The 18,377-nt window shown below is 39.9% G+C and overlaps 2 long non-coding RNA genes across 2 annotated transcripts in view; one reads left to right on the top strand and one right to left on the bottom strand.

Moving 5' to 3' along the window:
* The window catches only part of LOC122426407, a 37,100-nt gene extending 28,624 nt beyond the window's left edge, over positions 1-8,476 (top strand). Inside the window, exons 2-3 of the long non-coding RNA XR_006265156.1 lie at positions 5,164-5,361; positions 7,797-8,476. This is a non-coding gene — a long non-coding RNA (uncharacterized LOC122426407). The remainder of the gene's footprint in view (positions 1-5,163; positions 5,362-7,796) is intronic.
* Positions 1-18,377, bottom strand: part of LOC122426408 — a 107,808-nt gene that overhangs the window by 37,947 nt on the left and 51,484 nt on the right. The gene's annotated exons all lie outside the window — the stretch shown is intronic.

Here is an 18,377-nt window from a genome sequence, read left to right as displayed (position 1 = left end):
AGACAAGTGCTCCAGCCTGGTGCACTGGGAAGACCCAGAGGGAGCGGGTGGAGAGGGAGGTGGGAGGGGGGATCTGGATGGGGAATACGTATAACTCTATGGCTGATTCATATCAATGTATGACAAAACCCACTGAAATGTTGTGAAGTAATTAGCCTCCAACTAATAAAAAAAAAAAAAAGAAAAAAAGAAAAATAAAAATCAAGCCATATTCAGGCTCACACTAAAAAAAAAAAAAAAAAAGATGCTCAACATCACTCATTATCAGAGAAATTCAAATCAAAACCACAATGAGGTACCATTACATGCCAGTCAGAATGGCTGCTATCCAAAAGTCTACAAGCAATAAATGCTGGAGAGGGTGTGGAGAAAAGGGAACCCTCTTACACTGTTGGTGGGAATGCAAACTAGTACAGCCACTATGGAGAACAGTGTGGAGATTCCTTAAAAAACTGGAAATAGAACAGCCATATGACCCAGTAATCCCACTCCTGGGCATACACACTGAGGAAACCAGATCTGAAAGAGACATGTGCACCCCAATGTTCATCGAAGCACTGTTTATAATAGCCAGGACATGGAAGCAACCTAGATGCCCATCAGCAGACGAATGGATAAGGAAGCTGTGGTACATATACACCATGGAATATTACTCAGCCATTAAAAAGAATTCATTTGAATCAGTTCTAATGAGATGGATGAAACTGGAGCCCATTATACAGAGTGAAGTAAGCCAGAAAGATAAAGACCAATACAGTATACTAACGCATATATATGGAATTGAAAAAGATGGTAACGATAACCCTTTATGCAAGTCAGAAAAAGAGACACAGATATATAGAACAGAATTTTGGACTCTGTGGGAGAAGGCAAGGGTGGGATGATCTGAGAGAATAGCATTGAAACAAGTATATTATCAAGTGTGAAACAGATCACCAGCCCAGGTTGGATGCATGAGACAAGTGCTCAGGGCTGGTGCACTGGGAAAACCCAGAGGGAAGGGATGGGGAGGGAGGTGGCAGGGGGGATCAGGATGGGGAACACATGTAAATCCATGGCTGATTCATGGCAATGTATGGCAAAAACAACTACAACATTGTAAAGTAATTAGCCTACAACTAATAAAAATAAATGGAAAAAAAAAAATGAAACTAAAACCCTCACTAAGACCTGGATTGTTATAATGCTTTCCAGAAACTCAAAACTATCAGTCTTAATTGCTATTGAGCTACCAAGTCTCTGGGCTTTTCTCTTTAAACTCAAGAAATTATTTATTTTCTAGATGTATTTTAATTTTATTTTATTTAAACTCTCTTACTTGATTTCTGCCCAATCAATAACATCAGCCATACATTTAATTTGCTTCTGTCTTTGAGACAGCTGAAAAACCAGCTAATTTTTCAACCTTCTAGGCATAAATTCAGCCTGTATGGAAACTCAGCCCACTTTTTCACCAGTCTGTAACAACTTTCTCAACTGCAACACGAGAAAACAGCCACCTAGGTCATAGAGTCACCAGAAGAATTATATAATAAACAAGACTGCACCATATTTGGTGATTGACAACATATATTGCTATCAATGGCAACATTTTCTTAGTAAAACAATAATAACATATGCCCCCAAGAAGATAAACAATAGATTTTTGCATGCTCTGTCCATTGCAATATTTTGCTCATGCTTAACAAGAATTCATCAATCAGGGTGATCATATTAATTGACAAGGGTAAGTGTTGACTTTTGCATCTGTGCTGATTATAATTTAGCCCTCCCTTTAGAAAAACTTTTTATGGGTATACAGTGGAAACAGTGTCAGACTTTATTTTTTTTGGGCTCCAAAATCACTGCAGATGGTGATTGCAGCCATGAAATTAAAAGATGCTTACTCCTTGGAAGGAAAGTTATGACCAACCTAGATAGCATATTAAAAAGCAGAGACATTACTTTGCCAACAAAGTCCGTCTAGTTAAGGCTATGGTTTTTCCAGTGGTCATGTATGGATATGAGAGTTGAACTGTGAAGAAAGCCAAGCGCCAAAGAATTAATGCTTTTGAACTGTGGTGTTGGAGAAGACTCTTCAGAGTCCCTTGGACTGCAAGGAGATCCAACCAGTCCATCCTAAAGGAGATCAGTCCTGGGTGTTCATTGGAAGGACTGATGCTGAAACTGAAACTCCAATACTTTGGCCACCTCATGTGAAACTTTGACTCATTGGAAGAGACTCTGATGCTGGGAGGGATTGGGGGCAGGAGGAGAAGGGGACGACAGAAGATGAGATGGCTGGATGGCATTACCAACTCGATGGACATGAGTTTGAGTAAACTCCGGGAGTTGGTGATGGACAGGGAGGCCTGGCGTGCTACGATTCATGGGGTCACAAAGAGTCGGACACGACTGAGCAACTGAACTGAAGTGAACTGAATATACATAGAGAAAAGAAGTCTAAGTGTTACAATGTGATGAATTTTCACAAAATGACCACAGGTGTGTAACCAATACTTGGATGAAGAAACAGTATTTCCAGCATCCTCAAAGTGCCCCTGTGTACCCCATCCTGCACACTGGAAAACTCCAGAGAAAACAACTAGCCTAACTTCTAATGCTGTAGGTGTTTCATCTGTTTTATAATTTTTTAAACATGGAATTAGACATGGAATTTTATGTATGGAATTATTAGTATAAGCCTTTCTGAAGCTTAGTTAAGCTTACCACATCAAGAAGGTCTGAGCCCTAAAGAAGCTTGCCTTTTCTTGGGTAACTTAAGGAAAGTGAGCTGGAAGAGAAAGGGGATGAGGAGAAGAAACATATAATCTGTCATCCAAACTGGAATACCTCTGAGAGCAAAAGGATGTATTATACATAATGATGCTGGGACAAAAGGTGTAAACAGTGACTGTCCCCAGCAAACCAGGTCAGGTAGTCACCCTGGTGAGAAGGGATGCTAGAAGGCAGCAGGGATGCACTAGCAGGCAAAATCTATCTTAAAGATCATAAAACAGAATCCACTCACAGTGCCTGAGATGTAATTGAGATTGGGGGCTAGAGAGCAACTTCCCATAGAGTGTGAACGTGAAACTGTTAGTCGTTCAGTCATGTATGACTCTTTGTGACCCCATGGACTGTAGCTCACCAGGCTCCTCTGTCCATGAAATTCTCCAGGCAAGAATACTGGAGTAGGTAGCCTTCCCTTCTCCAGGGAATCTTCCTGACTCAAGGATCGAACCTGGGTCTCCTGCATTACAGGTGAATTCTTTACTGTCCGAACCAACAGGGAAGCCCCCCATAGGGTGTGGTTATTGGTAAAACACAGGTCAATAATTATTTACTGAGTCCCAGGTAGGTACAAGGCACCACAAGGGCACAAAGACAGCTTGGGCATTGCTCACAATACCACAGTAAGCTCAGAGTCTAATAGTGGCAATAAGACAAGTTCACAAATAGGTAAACTGCCAATGGAAATACACAAAGCACTCTGAGTTCCAAGGACATACACAAAGAAATACATGGATTCTAAGGAATGAGAGGTCATGTCTACTGGGAGACAGGAAAAAGCACCATGGGACATGTAGCAGTTAAGATGAATTTAGAGTCTGCTCCAATGGTTCTCAACCTTGACTGCACATTAGAATCATTTGGGGAGCTTTTCAAACTCCTGTTACCCAGGAAGTAACCCAGACCAATCAAAACAGAATCTCTAGGAAAGGTATTCAGGCATAAGTATTTTAAAAGCTCTGTCTCCCTTGTAATTTCAGTGAAGAGTCAAAGTTGAGAACCACTATTGTAGAAAGATGAATAGGCATTAGCTGGCAGGAAAGGTGGGAAAGAGAGGGGACCATGGAGAGAACAGATGTTAGTTAGTATATTCCATTTTTGGTAGGCACACAGAGAAGAATCATTCATTGGGAATTAGATATGGAGAAAAGGCAGCAAGGCAAAAATAATTTAACCCCCTCCAGGAAAAAAAAAATTAATTAATTATGAAATCATTTGCTAAGGCCAATAACAGGGATGGATGGGGAAAGGATGCATTGAACATCAAGGGAACTCAGAGTGGTAATAAATCCATCATGAATCATACAAGCCATCTGATAACTTCTGTTCCTCACATTAGCATCCCATTAAGCCGTTATTAGTGAGAGCAAGGAAACTGAATGAAACCAGCTTCCTGGGTTAGCACTAGCAGCCGGGAGAGAGTTAACAAGCTGTGTCTTTCACTAGCACCTTTAAGGACCTGAGCTCCATTTGTAAGGGATGCTTAGAGGCCCCAAATCTTGACCTATCACGCTCCTGCTGTGGGAGTTTGGGGGGCGGCTAGAATTAATCACAGTGGGGACACAATTTACCAATCAATATCAGCCAATTAGAAGGCTCCCTGCTGTGGAGCGTTCCCTTGGAATGCCAGATGACCTCTGCCCTTGACTTTTCACGGGGGCAGATGTTTCTTTATCACAGCTGCTGATAAGTATGGTATTAGAGGGTGTGTAGCTCATTTCACAACATGCCAACCCCACCAGGGCACCTTGAAGCTGAAGATTCTTAGGACTTACATATGAGCCACCTGTCCATGGAAGACACAGATGGAAATTGTATCAGTAATTAATTCACAGTCAATGTGCCACTTTTTCTGCAAACTATCCCCCAACCTTTAAGAAGCCATTGATAATAAGAAAACAGGAAACTCAATCTTTCTGGTAAATTCACTCTGGTGTCACTCTCTTGCTCTACTGCTTCTGCTATATCCATCAGGAGAGAGGAGATTCCAAGACCTGGAGCACAGTCAGAGGTGGCCAGATTTTTAACACATGAGTTTTGCCAATGGCCCACTACAGAACCACCTAGTGGGAAAAAAAATCCTAGTAGCTGCCATTGTGTTCTATGGTATGGTCCAGGGACTCAAGACAGAGTTTCAGCATGGGTTCTAGGACCTCCCATCCTCCCTGAACTTATGTGATAGCTGTTTGTCATTATTGTTTATAGAGTCAGACCAATTTTTTTTTTATCAATTTTTCTGAGATCTTGCCACAGAGGTAATAAGCCCCAGGGCAAGAAAGTTTAGAAAAAGAAAAGTAAATAATTTTGGAAAATGTTCTGAAATTTATCATTTATTTTTCTGCTTTTTACTTTCTAAACTTTATTTTAAAGAGAAAAATCTATTATTTACAGCTTTTCCTGAAGACTCCAGGACTTCAGGCAATCTCCTTATTTGTTTCATCCCATCTTGAAGGACTGCAAGCATGGTTTCTTCAGATGCCCACTTAAGGAAAACTTCTCAACTCTTCTCCTTCTAAGAATCCCCTGCCTCCATCCCTAGAGAATCATGGCTTCAAAATGAAAATAAAACAAAGTTTTGAGCTGACTTTAGTAAGTACAAGACCTGGGGCTTGTGATTCCCTCCCCTGCCCTTACCCCAATCCATAAATCTTTTCTTTTAAGTCAAACTTGATAAAAAAGAAAAAAAATTTTTTTTAATTTCCTTGAAGGGAAAAACAAGTTTTTGGAAGGTCAACCTAGAAGTTGTAAATGGATATGTTATGGACAGCATCATAGATTTTGCCTTGGAAATATAGGAAGAGAAGGAAAGTTTCATAAGCTGATGATATTTATACAAATTAGACCCAAGAATATTGAAGTATTTAAATGTACCACCTGGCAAAAGCCAACCTCTTTCTGTCTTGACCCTTCTCATTCACCAAATCCCTAAGTGACTCACTCTCTAAGCCCGTCCCCAAATATAAAACAGTCACCCCACATCACCTGATCTGAGAGATGACTCTGCCCACATTCATTACTGCTATAAAAGGGGACATTGTCACCTTCCTATCTCATCACCTAGCTCTGAAAGCTTTGCAACCCTCTGCTGTGTTGCACTCTTGCCAAAAACGTTTAGCTTGATTCTTATCAGGAGAGAAAAACCCAGACAAGTCCAAATCAAGAGACATAGATGCTTGTGTGAGTGCAGGCACAAAACTGGCAAAATGTTAAAGTAATCATTGGGTCTAGTAAATATTATCAGGATTATATTACTTTTTCAATTTTTCTGTAGGTTCAAAATTTTTTCAAAAACCCGAGGTGTACCTCGTACTGACATAGCTTTCGATCTGCTGCATGTAGCAGTTCATGAATTAACTATGATAGTCCAAAAAAAAAAAAAGTCTTACACTAGTATTTGGCACAGGAAATGAAACAGATTATTAAACCAATTTTTGACAAAACTAGAGGATCTTTATGAAATACTGAATTCCCTTTATCAGGAAACGATCTCTCAAAGGAAAATAATACCATGCCCAAGGGACCAACTTCCTCATGAACAGAATTTAGAGAAAGTTCTTCCCTCTATGGTGACAAATCTTGTTTAAACTGCCTCATCAAAAGATGAAGAATTCTCAATTAAATAACTCAAATCACTCAGATATCAAAATGGCAAATTTTCAAGAGAAAGCCACAGCTTTAGATACGGAAGGACCTCAGAAGTAATTTTATTAACTACATTAAATGGTAAATAGGTTTCCTGCAATGTGAATGAGGCCAAAAATGGATAATCAACTTATTTTATCTAAGAAATGTTAGACAAAATTATACTTTAAATTTCTTGATTTAAGGTCACCAGTTATATATATTTACTTGTAGAGCCACACACATATCACATGATACAAACACATATATGTGGCATGATACATAACATGCTTCTAAGTGCAATTTATTAGATTTATTTACCACATTGTTTACCAGTTTTGTGCCCAGGAAAGACATTAGTCAACTTATACTATTTTTAACTGCCTAGATGAATTTGTATTAGAATATGAAAATTTATCAAGTTGTCTATTATTTTTGTTGATTAAATACATATCTTTAAAAAATATTATAAGTTGACTAATGTCTTTCCTGGGCACAAAACTTGTAAACAATGTGGTAAATAAATCTAATAAATCTCACTTAGAACCATGTTATGCATCATGCCCCATATATGTGTTTTTATCATGTAATATGTATGTGTGTATACAAGTAAAAATATATAACTGCCAACCTTAAATCAAGAGATTTAAAGTATACTTTAGTCTAACATTTGGCTCAGATGATAAAGAATCTGCCTGCAAAGTAGGAGATGCAGGTTCAATTCCTGGGTTGGGAAGATTCCCCTGGAGAAGGGAATGGCTACCCTCTCTAGTATTTTTGCTTAGAGAATTCCATGGACAGAGGGGCATGGCTGGATATAGTCCATGGGGTTGCAAAGAGTTGGACAGTATTGAGCAACTGACACTTTAAGAGATCATTAAAATGTATAAGAAAGAAAAGACAAACAAACAGTAAAACCATCACAAACTGTGTATCTATAAAAAGAAAATATGCAGCACATTTTTTATTTTCAACATGATTAACAAGGCTAATAATCTGTATTCAGAAGCATTAGTCCATGTAGCACATGCTACTTAAAGCTCTCGGACTGATGATCAGAATAATAATCATGAACAACTTTTCCCGAATGCTTACCAACTGCCAGGCACTACATTAAGCACTTTGCATATATTATGTGTCTTGTTTAACCCTCATTTTGTAGAGGAAGCGCCTCAGACCCAGAGAAGTTGAGTGATCCGCCCAAGGTCATGTGTTTCATAAGTGGCCAAGCAGAGGTCCACATCCAAGGGTCTCACTTCAGACCCCACACTTCTCACCATTCCAGGCACTGCAACTGTCAATAACTGGCTCAGGATGAGACCGTGAATGGGACCACTCATGCACAAGTCACCTCACAGCATGACAAAACGGTATAACTGTTCTGTTCTCCATTTGTTTTCCAGGTCGAAATCTCAAATACTATAAAACAGAAACTGTACAGTACTGTCTGCAGGTGGACCACATTGTTGCGGAAATACGTGATTCAGGCCAGCCACCTGCCCCTGCTTTCCAGGATTCTACCACTCAGCTCTGATGGAGCTAGCATCCCTCCTCCTGTCACCAGCAAAGCCCAGGAAAAATTTCCAAGAATTAAAACTAGAATCTGGGTAATAAAATACAGTCTAACCTTTTTTTCGTTTGTGCTTGGACTAGTTTCATTTGCTCATAGTGGGGCATGTGCAGAGGCCTCACACTGGCCATTCAGACCAGTTCCTAGTGCAAAATGGCCGTGCCCACACCTCGGCTCAGGGCGTGCGCAGGAGTGCTGTGAATGGCACTGCAATTCAAGATGGCGGCAGCAGGCCTCGTGCACAGTCGCTGCTCTGGCGCTGTGACCCACAGCCCTGAGCGACATGCCTGCGCCAGACTCGTGAAAGCTCCGCCCCCTTTCCTCCATACTAAGACTTCAATAAAGCAGCCCTGCTAGTGGCTTGTTGGGGAGATCGTGTGCTAAAGGGCAAGGTTCCCCAACTTCTGGGATCTAATGCCTAATGATCTAGTGGAGCTGAAATAATAATAATAGAAATAAAGTGTATAATAAACGTAATGCGCTTGAGTCATCCTGAAACCATCCCGCCCACCCTCACCCCCAGGCCAAGGAAACATTTTCTCAAAACCAGTCCCTGGGGCCAAAAAAGGTTGGGGATCCCTGATATACAGCACAATCTCCCATCTGTCCATTTTCTGATCCAAAAATAAAAGTTTCACTGGCTTATGATCCCAGCTTGGCCTGATTCTGTTAGCCCAAAGGACACCGAGCAGGAGGACCCTTGCTGGGGACCAACTCTGGAAAGTAGCTGACAGTCCCCAACCCTAGGTACCCATGGTGAGCTTGATCATGAGAACTGTTTTTCCCAAAGCCTGGAAAGGCCCTGCTAACGGGGGGGGGGGGGGGGGGGGGGGGGTGGCGGAAATCAACCTGGAGCCTAAACAGGAAAGAAATTTTCTCTTCCACAGATCAGAAGTGGGGGGGTGGGGGGGGGCCGCTAAAGATGTTGGCTTTACCTGACTTGCAGACAGTGGAGAATGAAGTAAGCACCATGTACTGCACTTGGCACATAGGAAACATGCAGCAAATGGCTATTGTTGTTACACAGTTTTTACCCTTGTGCCCTCTGTAACAGAATTTAGTCATGCATCTTAAAAAATCTGCGTTGGATTCCACTGCTGGGGAGAGGGAAAGGTTACCCCTAATATAGTCTGAGAGTGACAGACAGATGGAGCCCTGGGGATCCTCCATTTGCTGGAAGAAACCCCAATTCTTTCAGCCTGTAAAATAGTGGCACACAGCAGAAAGGTGAAATTATTCACTGGACAAATGGATTAGAACATGTGACTTGTATTAATAGGACCTTTGCCATCACAGCTTATACTCTATCAGGCTGAATGAAAGCCATTATTTCATAATTTCAATTTTAACCCGTAACTCAGATACTGTGTTTCCTCAAGCTACATATTCCCCCTGCAACTACAACATCACCGGTTTGACATTGTAACTTGGGAGCTGGGGAGCCATTTTTTAAGAAAAGCATGTTTAAGCATTTTAGGCATTTTAAGCATTTTAATTAGGGGCTATTTAGATTATTTTAGTCTGTTAAAAAGAGAAAAAAGAAAACATAATGCTTTTTGGATACTTCAGACTTCTTTCCCTTTGCTTGATGATCTTCTTCTTTTCTTTCCTTAGTTTTAATCTCTGTTCAAAAGCAAACTTTTAAACCCTGTAAGTAGAAACTGAAAAAATTTCTGGGTTTTGTACATCACCTGGCTCATTTTTCAGAATATTCTTTGCTCTATTTTTTTAATGTACCTTTTTAAAGGTAATAATGTAATAAGCTTTGACCTTCAACATCTTCAAAGAAATCAGTTAGAAAGAGAGAAGGACTAGGTCATGAACAGAATGGGAAAAAAATCTAACAAGGACAGGAAGACACAGAAAAGTCCTAAAATGGACTGTGTGTGTGTTGTTTTTCTTTTGTGTATGTGTGTTTTAAGCAAGGAAATTTTGAGTTTAAAAAAAAAAGTAAGAAATGAGAAAGAAGGTAAGCTACTTTTTCATAGGCAAAGATTTGTAAAGCAAAGAAAAGGAGAAAAGAGTTGTAAAAAATCATTGTGGTTCTCTGCGGCACCTGTTTATACCATCAAGCTGACGCTTCCAGGAGCCATGTGTCCACATTGTCATTCGGATTCTTTGTTCTCAGCCAGGAAGAGAGAATGATGCTCTCTCTATTTCTCTTCCTTTTCCTTCCTTGTTCCTCCCTCTCCCCTCCCTTCTCCTCTCTCTTCTCTTCATTCTCCCTCTGCTTTAACATTCAGCTTTGGATAGCGTGCTTCCTGATTTGCCTGCAAACATGCTCCTTTTCCTGGTATGGATAACTTTTTGTTTGATCAAAGAAAACCAGTGAATTAAAACTCCTTCTGAAACCAAAAGTTCCTCCATGTTGTATCACAGTAAAATCTACAGCAGAGCCCCTGAAGCTGTTATCATGCTGCAATGAACATAGGAGCCGAGGCAAAGCCAATACAAGGTGAGTTCAACAGTCACGTATATCTGAGGCTAAGGGAAAAATTACTCCTGAGAGAAGTAACATGTTGGCTGAAATTCATTATGAAATATAAATGACTAATGTCAAATGCTTTGCAGAAGCAGAAATTGATGAAGGGGAGGGCAGAGATAGGAAAGGGTGAAGAAGCCTTTAAGAAGGGAGACTTTAGCAGAGGGGAGAAAAATAAGCAGAAAAAGAAAACCTTTTCTGAAGGTCATCTGGGTTTGTACCTCTATTTCACCTTGAACTTGTTCAACCCTTCACAGATGTGTGAAAGAGTCCAGGTATAGTCATTCAAAATCAAACAGAAAATGGACACCTAACTCAGAAAAATGGGAGGAATCTACAAAAATTCAAGGCAGTCATAGCCTAATTGTATCTCAGGTTTGGGCCAACCAACAACTCCCAACCCTAGATCAGCTCCTGAAATTCTACCGTTCCTGTCTCACCTGGAAGAGGTGGGTGGGTGTGTATGTGTGCTAAGTCACTTCAGTTGTGTCAGACTCTTTGCAACCTGGGCAGAGCCAGAATTTCCAAGCTCATCACTGGACTACTGGAGGAATCTTTTGTTCCTTGAGCAAATCAGCATTCTCATGCTGGTTTTGCTATCTTAAACAGTCTCTGACCTTCAACAGTCTCTGAAATTTAATAGTCCTAATAGACTATTCCTGTCTAACTCCAAAAGTCCATGGCAAGAGGCAGTTTCTCATCTGCTGAGCACTACTTCAGTTTTATTGTATAGGTTAGAGAGTTAGTTTGTGAGACTAGAATATCTCATTGAGGTCTACTTGCCTCTTCCTCTCCAAAGTATTAACTTATAGAAGTAAAGATAATTTACCTCCAAAGCAGTTATGACATTATTCCCAAATCTGAGGATTACCAAAGGTCTCCTGGCATAATTTTCTCCCTAAATATCAACAATAACAAAATGTATTTATATATATAATCATAATATCTCTCCATTTACTGAATGTTTATTATGAGTCAGACACTTTATATATATATATGTGTGTGTGTGTCTGTATGTGTGTATCAGCTCATTTATAGATAAAATAGTCCTATGCTACGCTAAGTCGCTTCAGTTGTGTCCGACTCTGTGCGACCCCATAGACGGCAGCCCACCAGGCTCCCCCGTCCCTGGGATTCTCCAGGCAAGAACACTGGCGTGGGTTGCCATTTCCTTCTCCAAAATAGTCCTATAGGAGGACCTATATATATATATATATGTATATATATATATAAATATATCCTATACGTATATAGAGTAAGACCAATCCCATTTTACAAATGATAAAATTGAAATTCAGTGATCTTGAACTACTAATTAGTGGCAATGGTAGCGCATGAACCCAGACAGCCTGACTTCGGAAGTCTGTGAGCTTACACTACACTACAATGCCTCTGTATATGCCTCTAGCCATGGTATAATACCTCTGCATAAATCCTTTACAGTAGACCGGAAGCTCCTCACATTCAACTATGTCCAGATTTCCTTGATTTCATATTCTCAGTGTCAAGGCCAGGTCTATAAGAAAATGGTCAATGTATTTGGAAGTAATGCATGGAGGAGCTTCCCTGGTTTGCACACAGAACACCCTCCTCACCTCCCCATTATATATCTAGGGTCACAGCTATCTACAATGCCATTGGAAAGATGCACTAAATAAGGCTTTATAATGTGATTTTGGAATAGATATAAGTTCCTTTCTTCATATCTGGACCTTATACTAACTTGTGGAGCCTGTGGTAGCATTTACCTGAACCTAAAATGATGGTTCCAATAGCTTTTAGGCCATTAAATGGATGGCTTATCTCACCTTAACCAGAAAATCAGTTTCTAGCTTTCCCTCCCTCTTCCTCGCTCCCTCTCTCTCTTCCTCTCTTTCTCTCTCTCTCCCTTTCTCTCTCTCTCTCTCTCTCTCACACACACACACACACACACATATGCACACATACACTTCATCTGCTTCCTTCCTGATTAAGGTTATCCTACACTGGGCTTGCCAGGTGGCGCCCATGGTAAAGAACCCACCTGCCAATGCAGGAGACATAAGAAACGCCAGTTTGATCCCTGGGTCAGGAAGATCCCCTGGAGGAGGGCGTGGCAACCCACTCCACTATTCTTGCCTGGGGAATTCTATGGACAGAGGAGCCTGCAGGACCACAGTCCATGGGGTCGCAAAAGAGTCAGACACGACTTAGCAATGGAACAACAACAAACAACAACAAAGAACTTCTCTAGGAAATTTCAAATGTATTTGGAATATAACAACAGAACATATTTTCTGAAATTATGTATAACAAAGCCATTTCTCCACCAGCTATTCCGGTGGACCAGAGCCTGCTTATTCCAGAAGCCCCAGGATGCCTTAAGAATATTTGTCTCATTATCCCCATTATTTCCCCCTCCAGGGAACTGTCCCTAATAAACTTTGCTATGACTCCTCTCCTGGCTAGTTTTAATATGAGCCAAGAGGAAGATTCAGAAAAGCATGAGTTCTTTTCTGCCTGGGCTTGCAAAATTGTCTCACGGCAGATGCATCTGTTAGTAATGGTTGAGACTATCTGTACAGCCTAAGACAACTTGTTGAGAGATGACTCTAAAAAGATCCGCTTCCAAGGAACATTTAACCTCTTAATACCTTTTCATGACAGTAGGATCATTAATTTAGTAGCTGCAGAAGACTAGACGATGCCTTCTCACAAACATGGCCATCTTAAAGGAACACTTGCACTGTGCAACCAAGAGGACCTTGAGAACTTCAAGGCCCCCAAGACTATAAATATTACCCAGAAGGATATTTCAGGTTCATATCCCATTTCAAATTCTCACCCTCTCTCGGGGCCCCAGATGAATGAGCCTGATAAAGATCTTTGAGAGACTAGAAACCCTTGTCATTCTGTACATGGCCAAAAAGACCTCAAGTCTAAAGCCAAATTCTTAGGATGCTGATACAATCAGAAAACCCCTAAATTTGTTCTTAAACTCACTACTCCTATCACCTTTTGGTCTCAGTCTGAAATAAAATCACCATAGTTTCTCGCTAGAAATTTAGAGTAGCCTAGACATGAATACCGGGCTTCCCTGGCAGCTCAGATGGTAAAGAATCTGCCTGCAATGCAGGAGACCTGGGTTCAATCCCTGAGTTGGGAAGATTCCCTGGAGGAGAGCACGGCAACCCGCTCCAGGATTCTTGCCTGGAGAATCCCCATAGATGGAGGAGCCTGGCGGGCTACAGTCCATGGAGGCGCAAACAGCCGGACATGACTGAGCGACTAAGCACATCACAGCATACAGCACAGACGTGAGAATACCAGGCTCGGTGGCCTCAAGACAAAACTGGAATCATCTTTGGGTGTCCTATTTCCTCTGTAGCTTTATTTGCCAGCGTGTTATCTGATATGTAAGGCCACTCTGCTCAAGCCAGGGATTATAGACCCTAAGGAGCACATGGCCACATGCCAAGAAAACAAGAAGCTGCAGGATAAACATGGGACATTCTCCTGGAGTGCCAGTAATAGGGGAAATTCCTTTTTTTTTAAAAGAGCATTACAAACTAGAGTACTATAGAAACATGGAGTAAAATGCAAAATTCATGGACTTTTAAAATAAAACAAATCTTAAAACTATAAATAAATTTTGACCCTGAAGCAGGAACTTTCAAATCCTTCCCCCGATCTCCGGGGTCTAAATGTTTATCTTCCTCCTCCATTAGGGGCACTTTGATGGGTATTTGAGAAAAACTGTCTTAATGCACCTCTCCCAGAGTCACTGATATTTTAAAAAGATACTCTTAATGAAAAACAAAATCTGTTACCAAAAAAGAGAGAGAATGAATTAAGGAAAAAGAAAAAAAGAAGTATTTACAGTACATATAGCATATACTTATGGCACTAGTCCTCATTGTATGAAGGTACAATCTGAGATTCAGAAAGGCTGAATAATTTGTCTGACGCCACATTGAGTGGCAAAGTCAAGGCAGGCAAGGAATAGAGATTGTGAGTAAGGAGATCCTTTTCTGAAACCCTGGTATCATTGCCCATGGGCAGTCATTCATTCCACCTCTGTGAAAGAGCCCTGGGATCCCCCGCAGTTGGCGTGTAGCTGCAGCACTGCCATCTTGCTCTAGGAAGGATTCTACCACGTGCCTACCAGCACTGCAGCACCCTGCCAGACTCAGAGAGAGTGAGTTTATGTTTATTTCCTCAGGAGATATTGCTCACTTTTTCCCAATTTTATCGAGGTAAAATTGACATAAAACATATCCTAAAGGAAATAAACCCTGAATATTCATTGGAAGGACTGATGCTGAAGCTGAAACTCCAATACTTTGGTCACCTGATGTGAAGAGCCAACTCATTGGAAAAGACCCTGATGCTGGGAAAGACTGAAGGCAGGAGAAGAGGGCAACAGAGGATGAGATGGTTAGATAGCATCACTAACTCAATGGACATGAACTTGAGCAAACTGGGAGATAGTGTTGGACAGGGAAGCCTAGTGTGCTGGTGTCGCAAAGAGTCAGACAAGACTTAGAAACTGAACAATGAACAACATTGTATTAGTCAATCATATTAGTGTACCATGGGGCTTCCCAGGTGGCTCAGTGGTAAAGAATCCTCCTGCTAGTGCAGGAGATGCAGGAGACATGGGTTCAAACCCTGAGTCAGGAAGATCCCCTGGAGGAGGAAATGGCAATTCACTCCAGTATTCTTGCCTGGAAAATCCCATGGACAGAGGAGCTTGGCAGGGTACAGTCCATGGGATTCCAAAGAGTCAGACAGGACTTAGCAACTGAGCACATACACACGTACACATTAGTGTACAATATGATATTTGATATATGTGTATGTTTCAAAATGCTCATTACAGTAAGTTTAATTAACATCCATCACCTCACACAGTAACAATTTTTTTCTCATGATGAAAGTTTTTAAGATCTACTCTCTTTTATTGTGTGTGTGTGCCTAATAGAAAATACTTGTTTTTTTTTTTTCCATTTATTTTTACTAGTTGGAGGCTAATCACCCCACAATACTGTAGTGGGTTTCGTCATACATTGACATGAATCAGCCATGGAGTTAAATGTATTCCCCATCCCGATCCCCCCCCCACCTCCCTCTCTACCCGCTCCCTCTGGGTCTTCCCAGTGCACCAGGCCCGAGCACTCTTAAACAACTTTCAAATATATGATACAGTATTGTTAACTCTAATCTCTATGCTGTATGTTTTATCCCCAGAAGTTGTTTATCATATAACTAGAAGTTTGTTCCTTTTGACCATCTTCTCCCATTTCCTCCATGGCCTATTCTCCACCTCTGGCAACCATCAGTGTATTCTATGAATTCAGATTTTGTAGATTCTACATAAAAGTAAGATCATACAACCTTTGTCTTTCTCTGTGTCACATTTCATTTAGCATAATGCCCCCAAGGTCCATCCACATTGTCCCAAACAGCAGAATTTCCTTCTTTTTATGGCTGAAATTTATATATGTCACATATTTTTACTCATTCACCCACTGATGGACACAGATTCAGTCCATGTCCTAGCTATTATAAATACTGCAGCAATGAACATGGGGGTTCTCAGAAGATATTTCTGTTGTCCTCTGTGTATCCCTCCAGCCAAGCCAGGGATAGTTTTGATGAGAGAGACTTGCTATGCTTGGCAGTAAAAAAGAGGTCTTTGAAGGAATCACATGAGAATTAAAAAATGACCAACCTGAGGATGCCTGATTATTTTGGTTCTTCTTCTCTCTGTGCCTCTCTCTGAGTCTCTAAAACTCTTCCTTCCTCAGTTTCCATTTTTCTCTGCCTCTGACTTTTTTTTTTCTTTCTATCCATTCTCTATGTCTTCCTCTTCTATCCATTTTTCTCTTTATTTGATTTGAAAAAATTACATCATTTGCTTAAAGACCTAAATGTAAGACTGGATACTATAAAACTCCCAGAGGAAAACAGAGGCAGAACACTCTTTGACATAAATCAAAACCATATTTTTGGGGATCCATCTCCTAAAGTAAAGGAAATAAAAGCAAATATAAACAAATGAAACCTAATTAAACTTAAAAGCTTTTGACCAGAAAAGGAAACCATCAATAAAATGAAAAGACAATGTACTGAATGGGGAAAAAATTTGCAAATTATATTCCCAATAAAGAGTTAAATTTATATATTCCCAAAATATATAAACAGCTCATACAACTCAATATCAAAAAAAAAAAACCCAATTTTAAAAATAAGCAGATCTGAGTAGACATTTTTTCCAAAGAAGACATACAGATGGACAACACATACAAGAAAAAATGTTTAATACTGCTAATCATCAGGGAAATGCAAATCAAAACCATAATAATATATCACCTCACACCTCTCTGAATGGCTGTCATCAAAAAGTCTGCAAATAACAAACATTGGCAAAGATGTAGAGAAAAGGGAATACTCCTACATTGTCAGTGGTAATGGAAATTGGTACAGCCACTGTGGAAAACAGTATGGAGAATTTTCAAAAAAATAAAAATAAAATTACCATATTACCTACCAATTCCACTACTGGTTATATATCTGAAAAAAACATTAACTTGGAAAGATACATGCATCCCAACGTTCATAACACCATTATTTACAATTCCCAAGACAAGGAAGCAACCCGTGTCCATCAACAGATGAATGATAAAGAAGATGTGTTATAAATATAGAATGGAATACTACTCATTCATAAAAAAGAATGAAATATTGCCATTAGCAAAAACATAGAGGGACTTAGAAGGCATTGTTAATTGAAATAAGTCAGATAAAGACAAATACTGCATGATATCGTTTACATGTGGAATCTTAAAAAAATAGATTTTTTTTAAAGAAAAACAAACTATTAAATATACCAAAAGAGAAGCAAACTCACAGATACAGAGAATTAACTATGGTTCCAGTGGGATGGGGGAGAATTAGGAGGTACAAACTACTGGGTATAAGATAATCTCAAGGATGTATTGTACAACATGGGGAATATGTGAATATTTTGTAATAACTGTAAATGGAAAGTAACATTTAAAAATTATATAAAAATTAAAAAAAATTTTTGAAAAGAAAAATTGTGTCCTTTGCTAACAAGCCTGAGGACATAAGCATCACAATTATGTAATTAAAATATGTAAAGCAAGTGGCAGCCCTAGTACATTGCTTGGAGTTTTTTTGCATATTTATTAATTTATTTATTAATTATAATTTAATTTGAAATATTTTAGCCTAGACTGAGATATTCTGAATATGCCACTTAGTATAAACTCCCACTCCAGGGGCAGTCAGCTGCCTTAATGGAAAATCTATACTCCTGGGGTGCCCAGTTAGCAACACATTTGAGAGGACTGCTCTAGAAGCAGCTACTGCAAATGATTTTGTCTTCTGTATCTCAATCAGTACCCAAGGTTTTCTAATTAGTGAAGTGAATTTTAGAAATATTTAAAATGGTGATTTATTAAATAAATGAGTGGCTCTTTAGAGTATCACAGAAGTTTCCACATATTTGTAACATCACTCCTTAAATATCTTATTTTACAGAAGTGAAACCTGGGGTTCAAAAGGTTAAAAATGTGCTTTATTGGTAAAAATTAGATGTACTCAAGATGTATAGACTGAACAAAATATTTATAAGGCTCTCTGCATCCTTGCTTGGGTATCAGAATCGAGCTGGACCTGTAGCCTGTCTCTTTAAGATGATGCCCCAGACTTGATGTTTGAATGGTCTTACACCCGATCATTAGCCAGGACTTCTGTAGCCTAAACTGATCTGAACAGTTGCAGATCCTACCTCTACAATATCACCGCGTCTTCCCCAGTGGACCTTTCATACAAGTGAAGATAAACAAAAGGTGAGAGCCCTGAGATGTCATCAGGTTGGCAAAGCAGGTTGTATGAGCTCCTTTGTGCCAACCTGCTCATATT

The sequence above is a fragment of the Cervus canadensis genome, chromosome 24 (assembly GCF_019320065.1).
Source record: "Cervus canadensis isolate Bull #8, Minnesota chromosome 24, ASM1932006v1, whole genome shotgun sequence".
Taxonomy (NCBI): Eukaryota; Metazoa; Chordata; class Mammalia; order Artiodactyla; family Cervidae; genus Cervus; species Cervus canadensis.
The sequence above is the reverse complement of the archived record's forward strand: the minus strand, read 5'-3'. Positions and strand labels throughout refer to the sequence as shown.